This window comes from Pan paniscus, chromosome 5 (assembly GCF_029289425.2).
Source record: "Pan paniscus chromosome 5, NHGRI_mPanPan1-v2.0_pri, whole genome shotgun sequence".
Taxonomy (NCBI): domain Eukaryota; kingdom Metazoa; phylum Chordata; class Mammalia; order Primates; family Hominidae; genus Pan; species Pan paniscus.
The window spans coordinates 95,616,772-95,642,158 of record NC_073254.2 but is presented as its reverse complement, the minus strand read 5'-3'; the positions used below and the strand labels follow the sequence as shown (position 1 = coordinate 95,642,158).

Below are 25,387 nucleotides of genomic sequence, written 5' to 3'. Positions count from 1 at the left end.
GGATCTTGGCTCACTGCAACCTCCGCCTCCCAGGTTCAAGCGGTTTTCCTCCCTCAGCCTCCTGAGTAGCTGGGACTACAGGTGAGTGCCACCACGCGCAGCTAATTTTGTATTTTTAGTAGAGACGGTGTTTTGCCATGTTGGCCAGGCTGGTCTCAAATTCCTGGCCTTGAGTGATCAGCCCACCTTGGCCTCCCAAAGTGCTGGGATTACAGGTGTGAGCCACCACGCCCAGCCTTTTTTTTTTTTTTTCTGAGACAAGTTCTCACTCTGTCACCCAGGCTGGAGTAACAGCTCACTGCAGCCTTAACCTTGTGTGCTCAAGCAATCCTTCCATCTCAGCCTCCTGAGTAGCTAGGACTACAGGTGTGTGCCACTATATCCAGCTAATTTTTGTTTCATTTTTTGTAAAGACAGGGTCTCCCTATATTATCCAGGCTAGTTTTGAAGTCCTGGGCTCAGTGATCCACCTGCCTTGGCCTCTCAAAGTGCTAGGATTACAGGTATGAGCCACAATGTCCAGCCTAGAAGTTCAATGTTAACTTAAAAAAGAAAAAGTTCAACTTTTGCTGTACCTTGCTACATGTGATTTGCAGGTCATACATCTTGCCTTTGTTCTTTTGTCCTTTGAAGAGGTGTATCTTTTTTCTTGGCTGAGGTGATAACTTTCTCCTTCAATCTATTCATCAATTTCTGCAACTTTTTTTTTCTTCCAACTCTACTGTTACAGTCTGATGCTGAAATTTAAAAAAAATTATTATTTTTTAGCAGCTTATGGCCATGCTAATCTTCTCTGTATCATTCCAACTTTAGTATATGTGCTGTCAAAGCAAGCACTGAAATATTTATCTTAAAGGCCTAGAAACACAGTGTATTCCTCCAGTATAACCCAATTCTCTGCTCTTGGCTTTTATTGATGTGCCTAAATTGTTCCATGTAATCAGGAAACTTCCTATGTTGTTAGTGAGAGCCATGTACTCCCTCACTCAAGGTATTAGTTTTCTTGTTTACATTCCTGTATAATGTAATGTATATTCTTAACCCTAGATACATTCTTCCTGTGCCTGATTAAATTCAAGTACCCTTTTCAACAGGATTGACTTCCAGATTATCTAAATGGGCTTCCCATAAGGAGAAGCAATCACACTACAAGAGATTTTTCTTTATGTTTTGGTAACTGGCCTGAAAAAACAAAGATTTTACGTTTTATCAAGATAATTTCCTATCTTGTCTTTATTAGGTTTTGGACTACATAGAAAAACTGAGCTTTAAAAGGGTTAAGGTTTTTACATCCATGTAACTTTCTGTATTGCTTTTGAAGTCTTTTGTCACTCTGGTTAAATTAATGGCTATTATTTTACAGTAACCTGTGATTTTGTTTTGATCAGGTGTTTTGAACTTTTTAACATCTTTGGCAGGTCCTCCCCCCACCCACATCATCAAAATCTGAAACTAAATATTTTTTACTTAAAATTAACATTGGGATTTTCCAGCTGGGCCCCTGGAGAGCCTCAAAGTTGTGTCTCTCATCTTTTAGATATATTAAATAATTAGGCTTATTTGGTAAATTGTATGGGAAGCATTGTAAAATAAGTGATACTAGATATTCCTTCAGTTACATTTATGTTTATGCTATTGATATAAATGTTGTAAAATTATATCAATTCATAAAAATATGTTACAGTCATAATTTTGGTGGCTATGTTAAATCTTTCCTAAACTTAAATTTGTGTGGGTATGTATTAATGTGAGTATTCTAAGAGTTGTATAAAATTTATAAAAGTTTGATCCTCCTGATATGACATTGTCAGTCATGATTCTGATTCTTTTTTTTCTTGTTGTTGAGGTGGAGTCTCGCTCTGTCACCCAGGCTGGAGTGCAGTAGTGTGATCTCGGCTCACTGCAACCTCCGCCTCCTGGGTTCAAGCGATTCTCCTGCCTTAGCCTCCTGCGTAGCTGGGACTACAGGTGCGTGCCACCACGCCTGGCTAATTTTTTGTGTTTTTAGTAGAGACGGGGTTTCACCATATTAGCCAGGATGGTCTCGATCTCCTGACCTCATGATCTGTTGGTCTTGGCCTCCCAAAGTGCTGGGATTGCAAGCGTGAGCCACCGCTCCTGGCCTGATTGTCATCTTAAAATGCTGCATGTAATGGAAATAACTACATTTCCTTGTCAATTGGGAAATTATTTATTTTTTATTTTTTTGAGACAAGGTCTCACTCTGTTACCCAGGCTGGAGTGCAGTGGTGCGATCTTGGCTCACTGCAGCCTCCGCTTCCTGGGCTCAAGCAAGCAATGCTCCTATCTCAGCCTCTCGAGTAGCTGGGACTATAGTTGCACACCATCACACCCAGCTAATTTTTGTATTTTTTGTAGAGATGGGGTTTCACCATGTTGCCCAGGCTGGTCTCAAACTCCTGGGCTCAAGCAATCTGCCCACCTCAACCTCCCAAAGTGCTGGGATTACAGGTGTGAACCACTGTGCCTGGCCAGGAACTTTCATCAGATTTTTAACCATGACTATTCTAAGTTTCTGTCATCCACAGTTATTGCTTTGAAGTCTTCTCTAAAAGCATTTGCAATCAGCTATAGTCCAAAATGGCTTTGCATGGAAAGACTCTAACAAGTAGTCTTGAACACAGATTTCTGATAACTTTAATATCAATGAATGAAATAAAAATCTTCAGAACTCTAGTAAGGAAATTTATAGGTTCATAAAACTGCTAATCAAGATCAAGCAAAACAATAAATTAGTTACATGAAATTAAGTAATTGATAATGTTTTTATGACTTATTTAAACCATTGTTGGTTCTTTATTTAAATGTTTTGTTTTTCAGATTTAAGAACTTTTTTTCTCATAAGCTATTTATAGTTTACCAGAATTTGGTAAAGTATACTTTTAATAAAGATGGAAACACCTTTGCTTTTTTCCCTTACTTGATTCTTCCCAAAAGTGGCAAATTCTTATGAGTATTCTTTATTTACATAAGTTCAATAAAAATTTGCTCTCTCTTCGTAAACGGGATGTGATTGGAAACACTGATTTTTTTTTTTAACCAAGTCTTTTTTTGTGTGTTTGCATTTTTGTTTATTTGTTTCTTTAGAGACAGAGTCTCACTCTGTTATCTAGGCTGGAGTGCAGCGGCATGATCAAAGCTCACTGTGATCTCAAGCTCCTGGGCTCAAGTGAAACTCCTGCCTCAGCCTCCTAAGTGGCCAGGACTACAGGTGTGTACCACCATGCTTGGCTAATTAAAAACAAAATTTTTTTGGTAGAGGTGGGGTCTCACTATATTGCCCAGGTTGGTCTCAAATTCCTGGCCTCAAGTTATCCAGGATCCTCCTGCCTTGGCCTCCCAAGTTTCTGGGATTACAGGTGTGAGCCAATGCCCCTAGGCTTTTACCAAGTCTTTGAATAAAATGTTGTATTTAAGAGTGTGCACAAAATGTCTGGCTTTAGTAGTTTCTAGCCTTACAGTGAGTGAATAAAAATTGTCACTTCTTGGCAGACCCAAGAACCTTAAGACTGAAATAAAGTCTGAAGTCTGCCTTGGTTTGGCTTCCCATGCTCAAGAAGTTTTTAAGTCTGAGATTCCTAATGATCAATGTAGAGAGAAAAAGTTATATTTCTAAAGAAATATAATACGGCTGTTACTAGATAGTAGCCCTGTGCATTGTTTTTCAAGTTCTTGTTATCTACCTGTAGACTAGATCAGATCTTGAATTCTCCTAATTTCCTTCAATAATTGGCAGTAAGCTTCTCTGTTCCTAAATCCCTATAAGTCAAAACTAGATGAAATTTAAGAAACAAACCTCATGCCTGATGTATGGGCCACACAAAAGGTTTACCAAACCACTTGGTGTCATGACCAGAGACTTTCAAATTACAAACCAGGAGCAGCAGTTGATGTTTTCACGCTGTAGATAGCTTTTCTCAAGACATTGAAGCAAGACTCCATATCATAATTAGACTCTTACCCCTCTTAATGCTACCTTTTATGCTTGGTAAGCTAATGATGTAATTGAAATTTCACCATCAGTATATTCTGCTGGTAACTTAAGAGAGCCTAACCTAAGAAACTGTTTAGTAGGCCGGGCCCAGTGGCTCATGCCTGTAATCCTAGCACTTTGGAAGGCCGAGGTGAGCAGATCACCTGAGGTCAGGAGTTCAAGACCAGCCTGGCTAACAAGGTGAAACCCTGTCTCTACTAAAAACACAAAAATTCACCGGGTATGGTGGTGCACGCCTGTAGTCCCAGCCACTCGGGAGGCTGAGGCAGGAGAATCACTTGAACTTGGGAGGTGAGGTTGCAGTGAGCCAAGATCGTACCGCTGCACTCCAGCCTGGGTGACAGAGAGAGACCCTGTCTCAAACAAAACAAAACAAAACTAAACAAAATTGTTTAGTATCCATTGGTTAAATAAGAAAATGTCTGTGCTATTGGTAATACTATGTGCTATACCTGGATAAATTCCTCTGGAAAAGTTGAGACCCATATACACAAAATAAGAAAGTAGTTTGCCTGGTTACAATAGGTCTCGCCTAATTCCCTATAGTCATTTAATTTATTCAATTGGTTATCTTTAAGCCTAGATTAATGGCTCAAAATAATTATACAAATTAGAATAGTCATATTACTATTAATTTTACTTTGTCTTTTCCCTTTCTAAACTTTGTATACGTTAACTCTACAATTTTTGTGGAAGTACAACTCCTAACAAAATAATGCTGAACCAGCACTTTGAGATGAAAACAAAAGACCACAGAACAGAACTTATTAATGGACTTCAGGTAGACTTAGCCTTAGAGCTACTCCCTTTAAACCTCCTTTGTTGCTCAAACATGGCTAAAAGAGTTTTGACACTGACTCCTAGTTGCCAATTACTCCTTATAATGTAAGACAAGACAAATAACGAGGACAGGTCTATTCTGTACTGAGGAACATCAAAACCTAACTACAGGATGTTTAATCAGTGATGCTTTTGGAGAAAGATCTTGATGAAAAGAGGAAAATATGGATGTTGTCAGAACCAAAATGAAGTTACTGATGTCAAAACAAAACAAAACAAAACAAAACAAAACAAAACCAAAACCCACTGACAAATAGAGCTGGGGAACGTCATAAAGAAAAGGCTCTCATGCTTATATGCCTGATAATAAAAACTATCACAAAGACTCTGTAAAAACCACAATCTTTCATAAAATCCATTGCAGCCTTACACAAGAAATACTTCTGCAGGGACATCTGCCCAACAACTGCCTTTCCAACCCTGCACCAGCGTCACACTTGTTATTGATCTTTATAGCCAAGGATAATGATGTCAAAACAATTCTGTGATCCTCCTCATTTTTTCCCTTAAAAACCTTTGCCTTCCTTTACCTCCCTGAATATGCACATAATTTACTATGGCACACATATTCTCATTGCAATGCTGTAGCCCCAAAATAAATATCTTTTATAGCATCTCTGCTCTTTGTTATTTAGGTTGACAGTACTGATCAGGAAAGCATCCATGATTAATTAAGAATTAAAAACAAGGCTGTGGTGGCACACACCTGTAGTCCCAACTACTCAGGAGGCTGAGGTAGGAGGATTGCTTGAGGCCAGGAGTTCAAGCCCAGGCTGGGCAACATAGTGAGACCCCCAACTCTAAAAAAAAAAAAAAATTAATAGAAAAAGAAAAAACAAGTTATAGGCCATCTTTTTTTCATCAGAGCCATCACACTGGATACAGGCCAATTTTATATCATTTGCATAAATATGATTTATAAGTATATATAGCTAATCTGTGTGGCATAGCTATGTCAGAAGAAAGGAATTAGAAGGTGTGGATGACTTTGTCTTTTTTCTTTTTTTTTTTTTTGAGACGGAGTCTCACTCTGTTGCCTAGGCTGGAGTGCAATGGTGCAATCTCGGCTCACTGCAACCTCCACTTCCTGGGTTCGGGCGATTCTCGTGCCTCAGTCTCCCCAGTAGCGAGGATTACAGGCACTTGCCACCATGCCCAGCTAATTTTTGTATTTTTAGTAGAGGCGGGGTTTCAACATGTTGGCCAGGCTGGTCTCGAACTCCTGACTTCAAGTGATCCGTCTGCCTCGGCCTCCCAAAGAGCTGGGATTACAGGCGTGAGCCACCGTGCCCAGCTTGTCTTCTTTTTTATGGAATTTTAGTTTGGAAGAAATTACTTTCTTTCTAGTATTTTTCAGTATTTTCAAATAATGTTAAACTAACAAATAAAGAACAGTTTAGATGTTTTCTCTGAAACTCCAAAGTTTGACAGTATTATCGTACCTTTCTTTAAAAAAGTACACCTTTTCTAATGAAAATATGATCATTGGCCAGGTGCAGTGCCTCATGCCTGTAATCTTGGCACTTTGGGAGGCCGAGGCAGAAGTTCGAGATCAGCCTGGCCAACATTGTGAAACCTGATCTCTACTAAAAATACAAAAATTAGCCGGCATGGTGGCACAAGCCTGTAATCCCAGCTACATGAGCCCGCAAGGCAGAGGTTGAAGTGAGCCTCCCAGCACCAATGAACTCCAGTCTGGGTGATGGAGGGAAACTCTGTCTGAAAAGAAAAAAGAAAAGGAAAAGAAAAGAAAAGAGAAGAGAAGAGAAAAGAAAAAGGACAGGAGAGGAGAGGAGAAGAGAAGAGGGGAGGGGAGGGAGGGAGTCATTTTGGACTTTCATATTTTGTGTAAATTTCCTCATTTTTCAGGCCTTGCCCATCATTAAGTTTTTAAAATTCTAGATGTGAAGACCATACGTGTTCTATAATCTTGAAAGTGGGAAAAACATTTTATGTATCAGTCAAAATTTAATTCTAGATAAAAACAGTTGGTTCATGTCTTCTCTCTTTCTTTTTTGTAGTTTAATGTATTTTGATAGCAAACTGCAGGGATAGCACAGAAGACAGGCAACATTAAAAATATGTACTTGCCTGTGGGACAATTCAGTTAGAAAAGTGAATGGATGGAATCTACTGTATGATAAACTTGCAACGAACACCCTTTAGTTGCCATCAATAAGCAATTTACTTGTTTTAAAAATGCTGGCACTGTCCAGAAAATTTTAACAGGTTTATTTATAACTATTATAAAGTTGAAACACTGAAACTTGTTCACTGAAACATTTTGACTTGCATTAATGCTTTACATCCCTGGCATTTATACTAAAAATTCACACACAAATGAAAATGGAAAAACTGCCAATACCTGTTTTCTGTCCCCTGTTTATCCACTCACAATCATATATTTAAGTACCTTTTGACCCCAAGGAAAAAATATAATGTTCAGAACTACCAACAACAGGAAGAAGATAATTTTTTTTAGAGTGAATGTTTCCCATTGTAGTGGATTCTTAAGCACTTTTCCACATATGCAGCATGCTACCTGGATGTCTTTTGGCATAATTTATTACACATGGATAGCACACAATTTGGTGTCTTCAAAAAGGCCAACCAAATGGGCTTCACTTGCCTCCTGCAAAACACCAATAGCTGTGCTCTGGAAGTGCAGATCTGTTTTAAAGTTCTGAGCTAGTTCTCATGCTGATGGTGGAAGGGAATTTGGCAAATCATAAGTTCAAGGGACTTCTGTTAATGTCTAATTTCAAGGAGTGCCACAGTACCAGGCCTATAATGATGAGGTTTCTTCACCCTTTAAGTAGAGGGTGCACTCCCTCTCGAGTGGCTTTTTTAGCCATTTGCTTTCTGGGTGCGTTGTCACTGGTCGATTTGCAGGCAGTTTGCTTTGTATGAGCTATGGTACCTTCTTATTTACCCCACTTCTCCTTTGGCTGGAGCTCTGCGAGCTAGAGGCAGTGCTGATGTTGCTGTGGTGACTGCCTCCTCCATTCTCTTTTATTATTATTTGGTTTGTGTATACTATTTTAAAATCACTATGAAATAAGATGGAATCAAATGATTGCTATTTTTAATTAATTAATTTTAGAGACAGGGTCTTCCTCTGTCACCTAGGCTGGAATGCAGTGATGTAGTCATAGTTCACTGCAGCCTTGAACTCTTGGGCTCAAGCAATACTCCTGCCTCAGCCTCCCAAAGTGCTGGGATTACAGCTGTGAGCCACCATACCTGGACATGGCTGTTTTTGTAGGTCAAAATGATCAAATGTTGGTACTTTCATATGTCTCTATCTAATAATCAATAGCTATTTGAATTAAGTCATGTGATTTTTTTTTTTTTGAGACAGAGTCTTGCCATCTCTGCTCACTACAACCTCCACCTCCAGTCCAAGCGATTCTCCTGCCTCAGCCTCCTGAGTAGCTTGAATTACAGGTGCACGCCACCATGCTCAGCTAATTTTTGTATTTTTAGTAGAGACAGTGTTTCACCACGTTGGCCAGGCTGGTCTCGAGTTCCTGCCCTCAAGCGATCCACCCGCCTCAGCCTCCCAAAGTGTTCAGATTACAGGGATGAGCCACCGTGCCTGGCCAAGTCATGTGATATCTTTACTCTGGTGAATGAACAGTGACTATCTGGGGCTGGTAACGTAGGGTTAAGAAAAATTTACCAAGACAGTTGTAGATAAATAAAGACAGATTTATTACAGAAAGTATGAAAATACATTGCAAGAAAGCAACAGGCAAGTCAGCAAGAGAAGAGCTAACTGCGAAGAGACAAAGGCCTGCTGGAAATTTTATAGGATTTTATAGAATGGAGCTTGTGCTCTGTGCTGAAGAGGGCTTTGTGCAGTATCAATGCCAAGGTTGCAGTGAGCTAACTTAACAATTTTTCTGTCAGCTGAGGGTCTGGTGATAACTGGTCACAGGAAGGTTGTGAGTTGTTTGCAGAGGACAGCTATGTGTCCTGGACCATGAAGAAAGGCAGAATTGTATTGTAGCTTATTTGCTTCTTCTTTTTGCTTTACCCTGGTCCCACCAGCCTGACTCTGTGCCCCCACCTCCTCCCAGTTAGGACTCCACATTTATCTAGCAAATAATTGTGAAAAATTTAGATTTGTCTTAATATTATGTTATATGCACGTAAAAACTATATTGGAAAGTTTGGTTTACTGAAGATATTGAACTTACATGGTAACTATTAAACCTATAATATAGGGATGTACTACAACACTGGTTTCAATGTATTAGAAAAGCAGGTAGTATATACCAGTACCATGCTATTTTGGTAACTATAGCTTTGTAGTATAGTTTGAAGTTGGATAACGTAATGCCTCCAGATTTGTTCTTTTTGCTTAGTCTTGCTTTGGCTACGTGGGGTCTTTTTTGGTTTCACATGAATTTTAGGATTTTTTTTTCTAGTTCTGTGAAGAATGATGGTGGTACTTTGATGGGAATTACATTGAATCTGTAGATTGCTTTTGGCAGTATGGTCATTTTTCAGAATATTGATTCTACCCATCTATGAGCATGGGATGTGTTTCCATTTGTTTGTGTAGTTGATGATGTCTTTCAGCCGTGTTTTGTAGTTTTCCTTGTAGAGATATTTCACTTATTTGGTTAAGTATGTGCCTAAGTATTTTATTTTATTTTTATTTTTTGCAGCTGTTGTAAAAAGGATTGAATTCTTGATTTGTTTCTCAGCCTTGTCCTTGTTGGTGTATAGCAATAATACTGATTTGTGTACGTTCATTTTGTATCCTGAAATTTTACTGAATTCGTTTATCAGATCTAGGAGCTTTTTGGATGGGTCTTTAGCATTTTCTGGGTATACGATCATATCATTGGTGAACAGCAACAGTTTGACTTCCTCTTTACCAATGTGAATGCCCTTTATTTTTCTCTTGTCTGATTGCTCTGGCTAGGACTTCCAGTACGATGTCGAGTAAAAGTAGTGAAAATGAGGATCCTTGTCTTGTTCCAGTTCTCAGGGGAAATGCTTTCAATTTTTCCCCATTCAGTATAATGTTGGCTGTGGGATTGTCATAGATGGCTTTTATTACCTTGAGATATGTCCCTTTTGTGCTAATTTTGCCGAGGGTTTTAATCATAAAGTGATGCTGGATTTTGCCAAATGCTTTTTCTGTATCTGTTGAGATGATCATATGATTTCTGTTTTTAACTCTGTGTATGTGATGTATCACATTTATAGACTTGCATATGCTAAATTATCCCTGCATCCCTGGTATGAAACTTACTTGATCATGGTGTATTATCTTTTTGATATGCTATTGGATTTGGTTAGCTACTATTTTGTTGAACATTTTTGCACCTGTGTTCATCAAAGATATTGACATAGACCAATGAAACAGAGTAGAAAACCCAGAAATAAAACCAAATACTTACAGCCAACTGATCTCCAACAAAGCAAACAAAAACATAAAGTGAGGAAAGGACATCCTATTCAACAAATGGTGATGAGATAATTAGCAAGCCGTATGTAGAAGAATGAAACTTAATCCTTGTTCTCATCTTATACAAAAATCAACTCAAGGTGGATCAAATATTTAAATCTAAGACCTGAAACCATAAAAATTCTAGAAGATAAAATCGGTAAAACTCTTTTAGATGTTGGCTTAGACAAAAAGTTCATGACCAAGAACCCAAAAGCAAATTCAACAAAAAGATAAATAGATGAGACCTAATTAAAATAAAAAGCTTCTACACAGCAAAAGAAATCATCAGCAGAGTAAACAGACAACCCACAGAATCGAGAAAATATTCACAGACTTTGCACCTGACAAAGGACTAATATCCAGAACCTACAAGGAACTCAAACAAACCAAGAAAAAACAAATAACCCCATAAAAGTGGGCAAAGGACATGAGTAGACAGTTCTCAAAAGAAGATATACAGGCTGGGCGTGATGGCTCACACCTGTAATCCCAGGACTTTGGGAGGTAGAGGCGGATGGATTTCCTGAGGTCAGGAGTTCGAGACCTGCCTGGGCAACATGGTGAAACCCCGTCTCTACTAAAAATACAAAAATTAGCTGGGCGTGGTGATAAGCGCCTGTAATCCCAGCTACTCAGGAGGCTGAGGCATGAGAATCTCTTGAACCCGGGAGGTAGAGGTTGCAGTGAGCTGAGATCCTGCCACTGCACTCCAGCCTGGGGGGGCAGAGCTAGACTCTGTCTCAAAAAAAAAATTATACAAATGGCCAATAAATGTAAGAAAAATGCTCAACATCACTAATTATCAGGGAAATGCAAATTAAAACCACAGTGAGATACCACCTTACTCCTTCAAGAATGGCTATAATTAAAAATTTTTTAAAAATAGATATTGATTTGGATGTGGTGAAGAAGGAACACTTTTACACTGCTGGTGGGAATGTAACTAGTACAACCACCATGGAAAACCATGTGGAGACTCCTTAAAGAACTAAAAGTAGAACTACCATTTGATTTAGCACTCCCACTACTGAGTATCTACCCAGAGGAAAATAAGTCATTATATGAAAAAGACACTTGCACACTCATGTTTATAGTAGCACAATTTGCAACTGAAAAAAATACAGAACCAGTATAAATGCCCATTGACCAACAAATGGATAAAGAAAATGCGGCATATATACACCATTGAATACTACTCAGCCATGAAAAGGAATGAAATAATGGCACTTGCAGCAACCTGGATGGAGTTGGAGAACATTATTCTAAGTGAAGTAACTCAGGAATGGGAAACCAAATACCATGTGTTCTCACTTATAAGTGGAAGCTAAGTTATGAGGACACAAAGGCACAGGAATGATATAATGGACTTTGAGGACTTGAGAGGAAGGGGACAAAGTGGGTGAGGGGTAAAAGACTACACGTTGGGTAGAGTGTACACTGCTTGGGTGACAGTTGCACCAAAATCTCAGAAATTAACACTAAAGAACTTATCCATGTAACAAAATATCACCTGTTCTCCCAAAACGATTGAAAAAAAAAAAAAAAAGGCCTGGCACGGTGGCTCATACCTGTAATCCCAGCACTTTGGGAGGCCAAGGTGGGCAGATCACCTGAGGTCAGGAGTTCGAGACCAGCCAGGACAGCCTGGTGAAACCCCATCTCCACTAAAAATACAAAAAAATTAGCCAGGCCTGGTGGCGCATGCTTGTAGTCCTAGCTACTTGGGAGGCTGAGGCAGGAGAATTGCTTGAACCTGGGAGGCGGAGGTTGCGGTAAGCCGAGATTGCGCTACTGCACTCCAGCCTGGGCAACAAGACCGAGACTGTTTCAAAAAAAAAAAAAAAAAAAAAGGAAGAAATTAAAAATAATTTTTTTAAAGGATTATATACTCTGTATCAATGAAACATAAATCATTTTCTTTTAAATCTTGCTAAAAAGATGCAGCGAATATATTAGCACTATGTAATAAAATTTGTAACTGAAAAAGGAAAAGCAGTATAATATTAAGAATAGATACCAACAATTATTTGTAATGTGACAAATTGAAGATGTAAGTTTCCTCTCCCTCTCCCCCTCCCCCTCCCCCTCTCCCCACGGTCTCCCTCTCCCTCTCTTTCCACGGTCTCCCTCTGATGCTGAGCCAAAGCTGGACTGTACTGCTGCCATCTCGGCTCACTGCAACCTCCCTGCCTGATTCTCCTGCCTCAGCCTGCCGAGTGTCTGCGATTGCAGGGGCGCGCCGCCACGCCTGACTGGTTTTCATATTTTTTTGGTGGAGATGGGGTTTCGCTGTGTTGGCCGGGCTGGTCTCCAGCTCCTAACCGCGAGTGATCCGCCAGCCTCGGCCTCCCGAGGTGCCGGGATTGCAGATGGAGTCTCGTTCACTCAGTGCTCAATGGTGCCCAGGCTGGAGTGCAGTGGCGTGATCTCGGCTCACTACAACCACCTCCCAGCCGCCTGCCTTGGCCTCCCAAAGAGCCGAGATTGCAGCCTCTGCCCGGCCGCCACCCCGTCTGGGAAGTGAGGAGCGTCTCTGCCTGGCCGCCCATCGTCTGGGATGTGAGGAGCCCCTCTGCCTGGCTGCCCAGTCTGGAAAGTGAGGAGCGTCTCTGCCCGGCCGCCATCCCATCTAGGAAGTGAGGAGCGCCTCTTCCCCGCCGCCATCCCATCTAGGAAGTGAGGAGCGTCTCTGCCCAGCCGCCCATCGTCTGGGATGTGGGGAGTGCCTCTGCCCCGGCGCCCCATCTGGGATGTGAGGAGCGCCTCTGCCCGGCCGCGACCCTGTCTCGGAGGTGAGGAGCGTCTCTGCCCGGCCGCCCCGTCTGAGAAGTGAGGAGCCCCTCCGCCCGGCAGCCACCCCGTCTGGGAAGTGAGGAGCATCTCCGCCCGGCAGCTACCCCGTCCGGGAGGGAGGTGGGGGTCAGCCCCTGCCAGGCCAGCCACCCCATCCGGGAGGGAGGTGGGGGGGTCAGCCCCCCGCCCAGCCAGCCGCCCTGTCTGTGAGGGAGGTGGGGGGGTCAGCCCCCCACCTGGCCAGCCACCCCGTCCGGGAGGGAGGTGGGGGGGGTCAGCCCCCCGCCCGGCCAGCTGCCCTGTCCGGGAGGTGAGGGGCGCCTCTGCCCGGCCGCCCCTACTGGGAAGTGAGGAGCCCCTCTGCCCGGCCAGCCGCCCCGTCCGGGAGGGAGGTGGGGGGGTCAGCCCCCAGCCCGGCCAGCCGCCCCATACGGGAGGTGAGGGGCGCCTCTGCCCGGCCGCCCCTACTGGGAAGTGAGGAGCCTCTCTGCCCGGCCAGCCACCCCGTCCGGGAGGAAGGTGGGGGGGTCAGCCCCCCGCCCGGCCAGCCGCCCCGTCCGGGAGGTGAGGGGCGCCTCTGCCCGGTCACCCCTACTGGGAAGTGAGGAGCCCCTCTGCCCGGCCAGCCACCCCGTCCGGGAGGGAGGTGGGGGGGTCAGCCCCCCGCCTGGCCAGCCACCCCGTCCGGGAGGGAGGTGGGGGGGTCAGCCCCCAGCCCGGCCAGCCGCCCCGTACGGGAGGTGAGGGGCGCCTCTGCCCAGCCGCCCCTACTGGGAAGTGAGGAGCCTCTCTGCCCGGCCAGCCGCCCCATCTGGGAGGGAGGTGGGGGGGTCAGCCCCCCACCTGGCCAGCCGCCCCATCTGGGAGGTGAGGGGCGCTTCTGCCCGGCCGCCCCTACTGGGAAGTGAGGAGCCCCTCTGCCCCGCCACGACCCCGTCTGGGAGGTGTACCCAACAGCTCATTGAGAACGGGCCATGATGACAATGGCGGTTTTGTGGAATACAAAGGCGGGAAAGGTGGGGAAAAGATTGAGAAATCGGATGGTTGCCGTGTCTGTGTAGAGAGAAGTAGACATGGGAGACTTTTCATTTTGTTCTGTACTAAGAAAAATTCTTCTGCCTTGGGATCCTGTTGATCTGTGACCTTACCCCCAACCCTGTGCTCTCTGAAACACGTGCTGTGTCCACTCAGGGTTAAATGGATTAAGGGCGGTGCAAGATGTGCTTTGTTAAACAGATGCTTGAAGGCAGCATGCTCGTTAAGTGTCATCACCACTCCCTAATCTTAAGTACCCAGGGACACAAACACTGCGGAAGGCCGCAGGGTCCTCTGCCTAGGAAAACCAGAGACCTTTGTTCACTTGTTTATCTGCTGACATTCCCTCCACTATTGTCCTATGACCCTGCCAAATCCCTCTCTGCGAGAAACACCCAAGAATGGTCAATAAAAAAATAAATACAAAAAAAAAAAAAAGAAAAGAAAGAAAGAAAATGGGAGGGGGAGCTATGAGCCAAGGAATGTCCCTGTAGAACCTGGGAAGGCCAAGGAAAGCTGCTTCTCCTCTGGTGCTTCTGGAAGTTGTCAGACACCCTGTTTCACATTTTCATTTTGGTCCACCGAAACTGATTGCAGATTTCTGACCCCTAGACCTGTAAGGGAATAAAGACATATTGTTTTAAGCACCAGACCTGGGTTTAAGAGAGCTTGAGTTGAGTTTAGTGAAACAAATTACCCAAGCTGAAGTAGAGAGCGAGAGAGGGAGAGAGAGAGACCCATAAGGAGATATTTCTGCCCAGTTTCCATTTCGCGTGGGTGGCACACATGACAACCACTGCATTACAAAAACCACCGTTCACCCAGGAGCTATCTTTAAAATTTAAAATGGACATTTCCTGAATGGCTCACGTTCAGTATTGTGAAATTATTGTTTCTTTTAGAGCATTTTCATATTTGTGGCCCTTTTTTTCTTTCCTTATATATTCCATTCACCAAAACCAACAATACCCAAAATCCGTGATTCAAGACCAAGGAAGGCTTTCGCCCAGTGACCCACATCCTCATAAATACCATGTCATCATGTCAGTAAACTTCAGGCAAAATAAGGAGGAATTTTATTTCAAGACCATTGTCCATACTGTGCTATGCCTTTTTCTGTATCCTTCCAACACACCCAAACATTAACCTCTTGATTACAGAAAAAAAGACTTTTTAGAAACCAGGACCCCAAGGGAGGGGCTTTGGCGACATTTAGCATTTTCTGTCAAGGAAACGCTTTGCCATAAGAAACTGTGGAGTGAGGTGGGGTCAGGGGGCCACCTGTGACCAGTTATCTTCCTGGCCAGCAAGAGGGCAGGGGACTGAGTGTAATCAGGTGTCTTCCAAGAGGTGGCAAGTGTGCCAATCAGATAATTTAACTTAGTTTCTTCCCCTCTTCACACAATTTGCCACCATTCCCTCTGGCATTAGTCATTCAGCTACTGCCTCACCCACTGTATTTTGTGTAACCCTGTAATTTTAATTTTGGTATTGTACTATACATCCTGATATACATTTTGTTTCTTAGATTTTACTTTGCACTGAAAAATCCACCTGTTTTTGGTATATATATACCTCCGCTTCATTAGTTGTGACTCCTGCAGAGCATGAAACTTCACACAAACTTGTATTCACTGCACTACTTACTCATTCTGGTGATGGACATGCAGGTTGCCCCAACTCTCTGCTGCCTGAAATTGCTGCAATGACTGGATTCTATGAAGCCACTACAGAGCTAAGCTGGAATTTCATTGATAGATATTCGTAGAAGTGGGATTGCTGGGTACTCATCAAAAAGGCTATACAGAAATAAACACTTGTTTAATGCCCAAAAAAAAAAAAAAAAAAAAAGAAGATGTAAGTTTCTACGAGATCATTTCATTTGGAGACAGGAAAGGGCAGATGTGTCAGGAGTTTAATGGGAATTCCTTTGGCAATATTGTTTATGATTATCTCCTCTTGGGAAAAGGACAAGCAAAAGTTACAATTTAGTTTGGAATGTTTTGGATGGGAATGTAGAATGTATTATATAGTGAGCTAGAAAACATTTTGTACTCATCAGGACTTCATACTCATGAAAGTAATTTATTTTCCAAATATTGCTGAACTTTGTCATCCTAAGCAAGATAACACAGTTAGGTATTTGGTTCCATAAATGGGTCTTTATTATGCAAAGGCCATTGCTTCTTAGGTAGGAGACTTGGATGAGTGGGACAAGTGCCTATTTTGGATAGAAAGCAGCAGTCTAGGGTGCGTTATGTAAAATTTGAATTGTATCTATAGACCCTACTTTAGCTCTCCAGCTCCCTTTCCAGAAAAGGCTTTATGGACAGCCTATAGACAAGCTATGGTCCTGGAGGAGCCATTAACACTGTGTCAGTAGCCAGTCATATGTGCCTTGAAGGGGAGAGACTATTTGGACTGGGAGAACAGCACACTCTGAGGCGAGGCATGAAAGACTAGGGGAATAGGAATGTGGTGCTATTTGCTTTTTATCTACTGTTATCAATAAATTGGCCTATTTGAAAGAAAATTTAGAGAGCTGAGCACGGTGGCTCATGTCTGTAATCCCAGCACTTTCAGAGGCAAGGTGGGCAGATCACCTGAAGTCAGGAGTTTGAGACCAGCCTGGCCAACATGGTGAAACACCGTCTCTAAAAGTTAGCCAGGCATGGTGACAGGCGCCTGTAATCCCAGCTACTTGGGTGGCCGAGGCAGGAGAATAGCTTGAACCCGGGAGGTGGAGGTTGCAGTGAGCAAGATCGCACCATTGCACTCCAACCTGGATGACAAGAGTGAAACTCCATCTCAAAAAAAAAAAAAAAAAAATTTAAGCATCTGATCTGTTTTTGTTAAATCACATGGATAAATTAGGCTGCCTTTGGTGTCTTTAATAGTTTTAGACAATAGATTTTGTAATACGGAATACAGAAGTTCCCCCATTATTAGAGATTTCACTTTCCATGGTTTCAGTTACCTGTGCTCAACTGTGCTCCGGAAATATAAAATGGAAAATTCAGAAATAAACAATTCCTAAGTTTTAAAATACGGGACACTCTGAATAGCATGATGAAATCTCATGACTTTTCATTTGGGAGATGAATCATCTCTTTGTCCAGTATTTTCACACTGCATATGGTACCTGCTCATTAGTCATGTAGTAGTCTTCTCAGTTATTAGATTGATGGTTGTGGTATTGCAGTGCATGTGTTCAAGTAACCCTTTTACTTAATGATGGTCTTAAAGTGCAAGAGTAATGATGTTGGTAATTCAGATACGCCAAACAGAAACCACGAAGTACTTCCTTTGAGTGAAAAGGTGAAAGTTCTCAATAAGGAAAGAAAAAATTGTATGTCAAGGTTGCTAAGATCTATGGTAAGAACAAATATGTCTGTGAAACTGTGAAGAAGGAAAGAATTTCATGCTAGTTTTGCTGTTGTATCTCAAACTGCAAAAGTTATAGGTACAGACGGTGATAAGTGCTTAGTTAAAAGGAAAAGGCCTTACATTTGTGGGTAGTAGATATGAACAGAAACATGTTCCAATGATGGTGTTGACCAAAACTAAAACTTTTGAGGTAGAAATAGTTTGATAAAGGTTTATTGGGAGCCAAATATGAGGATTGGCATGGGAAAACACACAACAAAGTTGGGAGAATTCTGGATTCTCACAAGTTGGAGGGCTTTTGTAGGAAAGTTTAGGAGAAGGAAGGGGGACTCCTCATACCATGGTTGTGCTTTTTTATTGGAGGATACAATACAGAGTTTGCAATTTTGGATACAGATTGCAACATATGGGCTAAAATATTAATATCTATGTGCAAGACAGTCAGTAAAACTTTATGATTCAGAAATAAATCAGTGTCCTTTCAGTGTCAGTAGGTTATGCATTAATCAGCACGTCAACAATTTGAGGAACTTAAGATCAGATTCTTTACTCAGGGACAGGGTGTTGCCATGAATTATAAAACCTTCCCTAGGCCGTTATTCTGGAAGCCTGATTACTTATTTATTTATTTTTGAGACAGAGTCTTGTTCTGTTGCCCAGGTGGGAGTGCAATGTCATGATCTCGGCTCACTGCAACCTCCACCTCCCAGGTTCAAGTGATTCTCCTGCCTCAGTCTCTCAAGTATCTGGGATTACAGGTATCTGCCACCTAATTACGGGCATCTGCCAGGCTAATTTTTGTATTTTTATTAGAGATGGGGTTTCACCATGTTGGCCAGACTGGTCTCGATCTCCTGACCTCAAGTGATCCCCCCACCTCTTCCTCCCAAAGTGCTGAGCTTAGAGGCATGAGCCCCCATGCCCGGTCACCTATTTACTTTTAAAGGAAACTGTCAAATGCGACCTGTAAGTTATCAATGGCAATCAGGTTTAGTACTATCCATGTTTCAGGCATCTTGGAATGGGGGTCTTGGAATGTATCTTCCACGGATAAAGGGAGACTATTGAAATTTTATAACAAATAATTTTCTATTAAGTTCATAGAAGAACTGTCTAACCCTATATAGGTAAATATACTTATTTTCTCTACATAGTCTAAGGCAGGTCATGTACTTTGATTGTTTTTCTAAATTAATAATCAAATAGTTGTGACTTCTTCATGTTTGTGTCAATGTCACAGTTAGATTTTTGGTGTATTGGACACGAGGCTGACCAACAAGGTCAATTTCCACCTTGTTCTGATATATAGTCATTATGGCTTAGGGCTGACCCCAGCTCTAAGGGGCATGCCTGAATTGTCTAACTCAGGCTAACCCCACTCCCCTTGGTATAGTGATTGTTTCAAATAAACCAATCTAATCCCAAAATACACCTTGATAAAAGTGAGTTCTCTTTCATATTGAAGAATAGTATCCAAAGCCCATTAATATCATCTTGACAGTTGGCTGGCTTTATCAGTTTCCTAATCATTATATTAGCCTGTTTCAGAGGGTTAACTTTGTAGTGTGGTACAGTCCTCTTTATGACTACACATGTAGAGTATGTGTGTGGATTAAGGTTGTAGAAAACTGAAATAGAAATACAAAAAAGTTCTGGGGAAGAAAGGTTACATAATATGGTTTTAGCTCTGAGAAACTGGTAGCAGTTCTTTTCTTTTGAGAGGGGGAACTAAGGTGGAAGGGAAATTTACTTTTCACTGCACATCTTTCTCTCCTTTTGAATTTTTGTACCTTATGTATATTACCTAATAAAGATACGTTTATATATTAATTTTTAATTTTTTTAATTTTGGAGATAGGATCTCACTATGTTGCCCAGGCTGGACTCCAGGGCTCAAGAGATCCTCCTGTCTCAGTCTCTCAAGTAGCTGAGACTACAGGCTCACATCACCACAACCGGCAAGAATAATTTTAAATTGTTGCTGTCACAGTCTTTAAAAAGCTCTCTGGACACTTCTGTAGTTCTCACTTTTTCTAAACTGATGCACTGCATATATGACAACGATGTTAGTGAGCCATTGCCCTTGGGTGTTTATTTCAGTTGTCAATTCACAGTAATTAATTTTTTTTTGAGAGGGAGTCTTGCACTGTTGTCCAGGCTGGAGTGCAGTGGCCTGATCTCAGCTCACTGCACCTCCACCTCCCAGGTTCAAGTGATTCTCCTGCCTCAGTCTCCTGAGTAGTGGGATTACAGGTGCCCTCTGCCACTCCCGGCTCATTTTTGTAGTATTAGTAGAGATGGGGTTTCACCATGTTGGCCAGGCTGGTCTTGAACTCCTGACCTCAGGTGATCTGCCTACCTGGGCCTGCCAAAGTGCTGGGATTACAGGCGTAAAATTATAGTCATGCTTCTGTTTTGAAAAACTCATCTCTCTCTCTTTCTCTTTCTTTTCTCTCTCTCTCTCTGTCTCTTTCAGACAGAGTCTCACTCTGTCACCAGGCTGGAGGGCAAGTGGCGTGATCTCGGCTCGCTGCAGCTTCCGCCTCCTTGGTTCAAGCGATTATCCTGCCTCAGACTCCCAAGTAGCTGGGATTACAGTCGTATGCCACTACGCCTGACTAATTCTTGTATTTTTTTGTAGAGACAGTTTTCACCACGTGGGGTTTCACCACGTTGGCCAGGCTGGTCTTGAACTCCTGACCTCAAGAGATCCTCCTGCCTCAGCCTCCCATAGTGCTAGGATTACAGGCCTGAGCTACCGTGCCTGGCCATTTTCTAACTTTTTGTTGGCTACTTTTATTTCTTCATTAGAGAGTTGCTGCTTGATATAATTTTCTCATTTGCAGTTTTCTTATTGATTTGTATAAACTTTCTGTAAAGTAATAACTCATTTTTTGGTTGTTTTTGCTGCTAAAGTTTTTCTCCAGTTTGTTATTGTCTTTGGTATTTCAGTTTTTTTAAGGTACATACATGTAACATTATTATATTGTCAATATTATGTTACCTATGTGTTTAGCATGTTTCATCGGATATTTGACAAATGTTCACTTTTCTTACCTTTTCTCCTTTGGTTTTAATTTCTTAAGATTCTAATATTCAATCTATTTAGATTTTATTTGGAACTATAGGGTGAAGTGAACATTTATTTTTTTTCAAAATTTATAAATTGCCAATATTTTAAAAAATACTTTCTTCTTTCTTATGGATTTGTGATTCCTCCTTTATCTAATATTAAACCATAAAACAGGGCATATTTCTATGCTCTATATTTTATTTCATTAATGGTCTTTTATTCCAATGTTACTACTGTACTTTAAAGATTCTTGTCATTTTATAATATATTTGAATTATTGATAGGGCTTTTTCCTGCCCATTGCTTTCTATTCTCACCTAATCATACTATATAATTTTTAGTATCATATTTTTTTCAAGTTCTGAAATAAAAATCCCTTTGAAATATCAACTGGAGTTATTAAGCCTATAAGGAAAACAGAGAGCATGAGGTTTCCAGTTAACAAAAAATTATTTTTAAGAAACTGGAGGGTGTTTTTTTGAGTCTTCTAAAAAAAATCACCAGGCTTTAAATATATTTCTCCTTTTTACTCCCCAAATGGCACCAGCTGTGTAATTTACTGCCAGCCAGAATGTTGTTTTCAACTTCCGCTGGGTGTTTTTTCTTGTACTCAATTTGCAAGCTCTTTTTCTCTATTGCATTTGCCACAACATGACATATATACTGAAGTATATTTTATCACATATTGCATATATATGGAATTGTTATACATGCATTACATAAACACTGAAACACATTTTATTTCTATTTATTTTTATATTCTTTGGATAATTTCAATGTAAATAAACTTTTAGCATTTGGGGTATTTGTATTTTTTATTTACTTTTGTTTTTTTACTTTCAGTTCCGGGATACATGTGCAGAACATGCAGGTTTGTTACATAGGTATACGTGTACTATGGTGGTTTGCTGTAGCTATCACCCGTCACCTAGGTTTTAAGCCCTGCATGCATTAGCTATTTGTCCTGATGCTCTCCCTCGCCTCGCCCCACCCCACCACCACCGATTGGCCCTGGTGTGTGTTGTTCCCCTCCTTGTGTCCATGTGTTCTCACTGATCAACTCTCACTTATAAGTGAGAACACGGGGTATTTGGTTTTCTGTTCCTGTGTTAGTTTGCTAAGAATGATGGCTTCCAGCTTCATCTATGTCCTTGCAAAGGACATGATCTCATTCCTTTTTGTGGCTGCACAGTATTCCATGGTATATGTGTACCACATTTTCTTTATCCAGTCTATCATTGATGGGCATTTGGATTGGTTCCATGTCTTAGATATTGTGAATAGTGCTGCAATAACATACCTGTGCATGGATCTTTATAATAGAATGATTTATATTCCTTTGTGTATATACCAGTAATGGGATTGCTGGCTCAAATGGTATTTCTGGTTCTAGACCCTTGAGGAATTGCCACACTGTCTTCCACAATAGTTGAACTAAACTACATTCCCACCAACAATGTAAAAGCGTTCCTCTTTCTCCACAGCCTCACGAGCATCTGTTGTTTCTTGACTTTCTAATAATCTCCATTCTGACTGGCAAGAGATGACAGTAGTTTTAATTTGCATTGTGGTTTTAATTTGCATTTATCTAATGATCAGTGATGTTGAGCTTGTTTCTGTATGTTTCTTGGCCACATAAATGTCTTCTTTTGAGGTGTCTGTTCATATCCTTTGTCCACCTTTTTTTTTTTTTTTTTTTTTTTTTGAGACAGAGTCTCACTCTGTCACCCAGGCTGGAATGCATTGGCATGATCTTGGCTCACTGCATTCTCTACCTCCTGGGTTCAAGCAGTTTTCATGCCTTGGCCTCCTGAGTAGCTGGGATTACAGGTGTGTGCCACCACACCTGGCTAATTTTTGTATTTTTAGTAGAGACGGGGTTTTATCATGTTGGTCAGGCTGATCTTGAACTCCTGACCTCATGTGACCTGCCCAACTGCTCAGCCTCCCAAAGTGTTGGGATTACAGGCGTGAGCCACTGCACCCAGCCTCCTTTTCCACTTATGACATTTTTTTCTTGTAAATTTGTTTAAATTCCTTGTAAATTCTGGATATTACATCTTTGTCAGATGGGTAGATTGCAAAAATTTACTCCCATTCTGTAGGTTGCCTGTTTGTTCTGATGATAGTTTCTTTTGCTGTTCAGAAACTCTTTAGTTTAATCAGATCCCATTTGTCAATTTTAGCTTTTGTTGCAACTGCTTTTGGAGATTTCATCATAAAACCTTTGCCCATGTCTATATTCTAAATGGTATTGCCTAAGTTTTCTTCTAGGGTTTTTACGGTTTTGGGTTTTACATTTAAGTTTTTAATCCATCTTGACTTAATTTTTGTATAAGGTATAAGGAAGGGGTCCAGTTTCAGTTTTCTGCATATGGCTAGCCAGTTTTCCCAGCACCTGTTATTAAATAGGGAATCTTTTCCCTATTGCTTGTTTTTGTCAGTTTTGTCGAAGATCAGATGGTTGTAGATGTGTGGTCTTATTTATGAGGTCTCTATTCTGTTCCATTGGTCTATATGTCTGTTTTGTTACCAGTACCATGCTGTTTTGGCTACTATAGCCTTGTAGCATAGTTTGAAGTCAGGTAGCTTGATGGCTCCAGCTAACCTTGTAGCATAGTTTGAAGTCAAGTAGCTTGATGGCTCCAGCTTTGTTATTTTTGCTCAGGATTGTTTTGATTCCATATGAATTTTAAAATAGTTTATTCTAAATCTGTGAGGAATGTCAGTGTTAGTTTGATGGGAATAGCATTGAATCTATAAATTACCTAGGGCAGTATGGCCATTTTCACAATATCTATTCTTCCTATCCATAAGGAAGGAATGTTTTTCCATCTGTGTCCTCTCGTATTTCCTTGAGCAGTGGTTTGCAGTTCTCCTTGAAGAGGTCCTTCATGTCCCTTGTTAGCTGTATTCCTAGGTATTTTATTCTCTTTTGTAACTGTGAATAGGGGTTCATTCATGATTTGGCTCTCTACTTGTCTATTGTTGGTGTATAGAAATGCTTGTGATTTTTGCACATTAATTTTGTATCCTGAGACTTTGCTGAAGTTGGTTATCAGCTTAAGGGGTTTTGGGGCTGAGAGGATGGGGTTTTCTAAATATAGGATCATGTCATCTTCAAACAGAGACAATTTGACTTCCTCTCTTCCTATTTAAATATGCTTTATTTTTTTTTCTTGGCAGACTGCCCTGGCCAGAACTTCCAATACTATGTTGAATATGAGTGGTGAGCGAGGGCATCCTTGTCTTTGCCAGTTTTCAAAGGGAATGCTTCCAGCTTTTGCCCATTCAGTATGATATTGGTTGTGGGTTTGTCATAAATAGCTCTTACTTTGAGTTATGTTCCATCAATACCTAGTTTATTGAGCGTTTTTAGCATGAAGGGATGTTGAATTTTATCAAAGGCCTTTTCTGCATCTATTAAGATAATCATGTGGTTTTCGTCATTGGTTCGGTTTATGTGATAAATTGCTTTTATTGACTTGTGGCTGTTGATCCAGCCTTGCATCCCAGGGATGAAGCCAACTTGATTGTGGTGGATAAGCTTTTTGATGTGCTGCTGGATTCAGTTTGCCAGTATTTTTATTTATTTATTTATTTATTTATTTATTTATTTATTTATTTATAGAGATGGAGTCTTGCTCTGTCGCCCAGGCTGGAATGCAGTGGCATTATCTTGGCTCACTGCAACCTCCCACTCCTGGTTTCAAGCGATTCTCCTGCCTCAGCCTCCCAAGTAGCTGGGACTATAGGCACACGCCACCTCACCTGGCTTTTTGTTTTTTTTTTTTTAAGTAGAGACGGGGTTTCACATGTTGGCCAGGCTGGTCTCAAACTCCTGGCCCCAAGTGATCCATCTGCCTCAGGCTCCCAAAGTTCTGGGATTACAGGCATGAGTCACCATGCCCATCCTGCCAGTATTTTATTGAGGATTTTTGCATTGATGTTCATCAGGGATATTGGCCTGAAGCTTTCTTTTTTTGTTGTGTCTTTGCCAGGTTTCAATATTAGGATGATGCTGGTCTCATAAAATGATTTAGGGAGGAGGGCCAGGCATAGTGGCTTATGCCTCTAATCCCAGCACTTTGGGAGGCCAAGGCGGGTGAATCACTTGAGGTTAGGAGCTTGAGACCAGCCTGGCCAACATGGTGAAACTCCGTCTCTACTAAAAATACAGCAATTAGCTGAGTGTGGTGGTATGCGCCTGTAATCCCAACTACTTGGGAGGCTGAGGCAGGAGAATCGTCTGAACCTGGAAGGCAGAGGTTGCAGTGAGCCAAGATTGTGCCATTGCACTGCAGCTTGGGTGACAGTGAGACTGTCAAAAAAAAAAAAAAAGATTTGCAGAGGAGTCGCTTCTTTTCAATTATTTGGAATAGTTTCTGAAGGAATGGTATCAACTTCTCTTTGTACTTCTGGTAGAATTCAACTCTGAATCAGTCTGGTCCTGGGCTTTTTTGGTTGGTATGCTATTTACTATTGCATCAGTTTCAGAACTTGTCATTGGTCTATTCAGTGATTTGACTTCTTCCTGGTTTAGTCTTGGAATTTATCCATTTCTTCTAGATTTTCTAGTTTATTTGCATAGAGGTATTTGTAGTATTCTCTGATGGTAGTTTGTGTTTCTGTGACGTCAGTGGTGATATCCCCTTTATCGTTTTTTATTGTGTCTATTTGATTTGTCTCTCTTTTCTTCTTTACTAGTCTAGCTAGTGGTCTAGCTATTCTATTAATTTTTTCAAAAAACTAGCTCCTGGATTCTTTGATTTTTTAA

General features: G+C 41.3%; 1 pseudogene; it reads right to left on the bottom strand.

Moving 5' to 3' along the window:
* Positions 1–746: 746 nt before the first annotated feature.
* On the bottom strand, positions 747–837 carry LOC112440222 (U6 spliceosomal RNA; annotated as a pseudogene).
* Between the last annotated feature and the right edge of the window lie 24,550 nt (positions 838–25,387).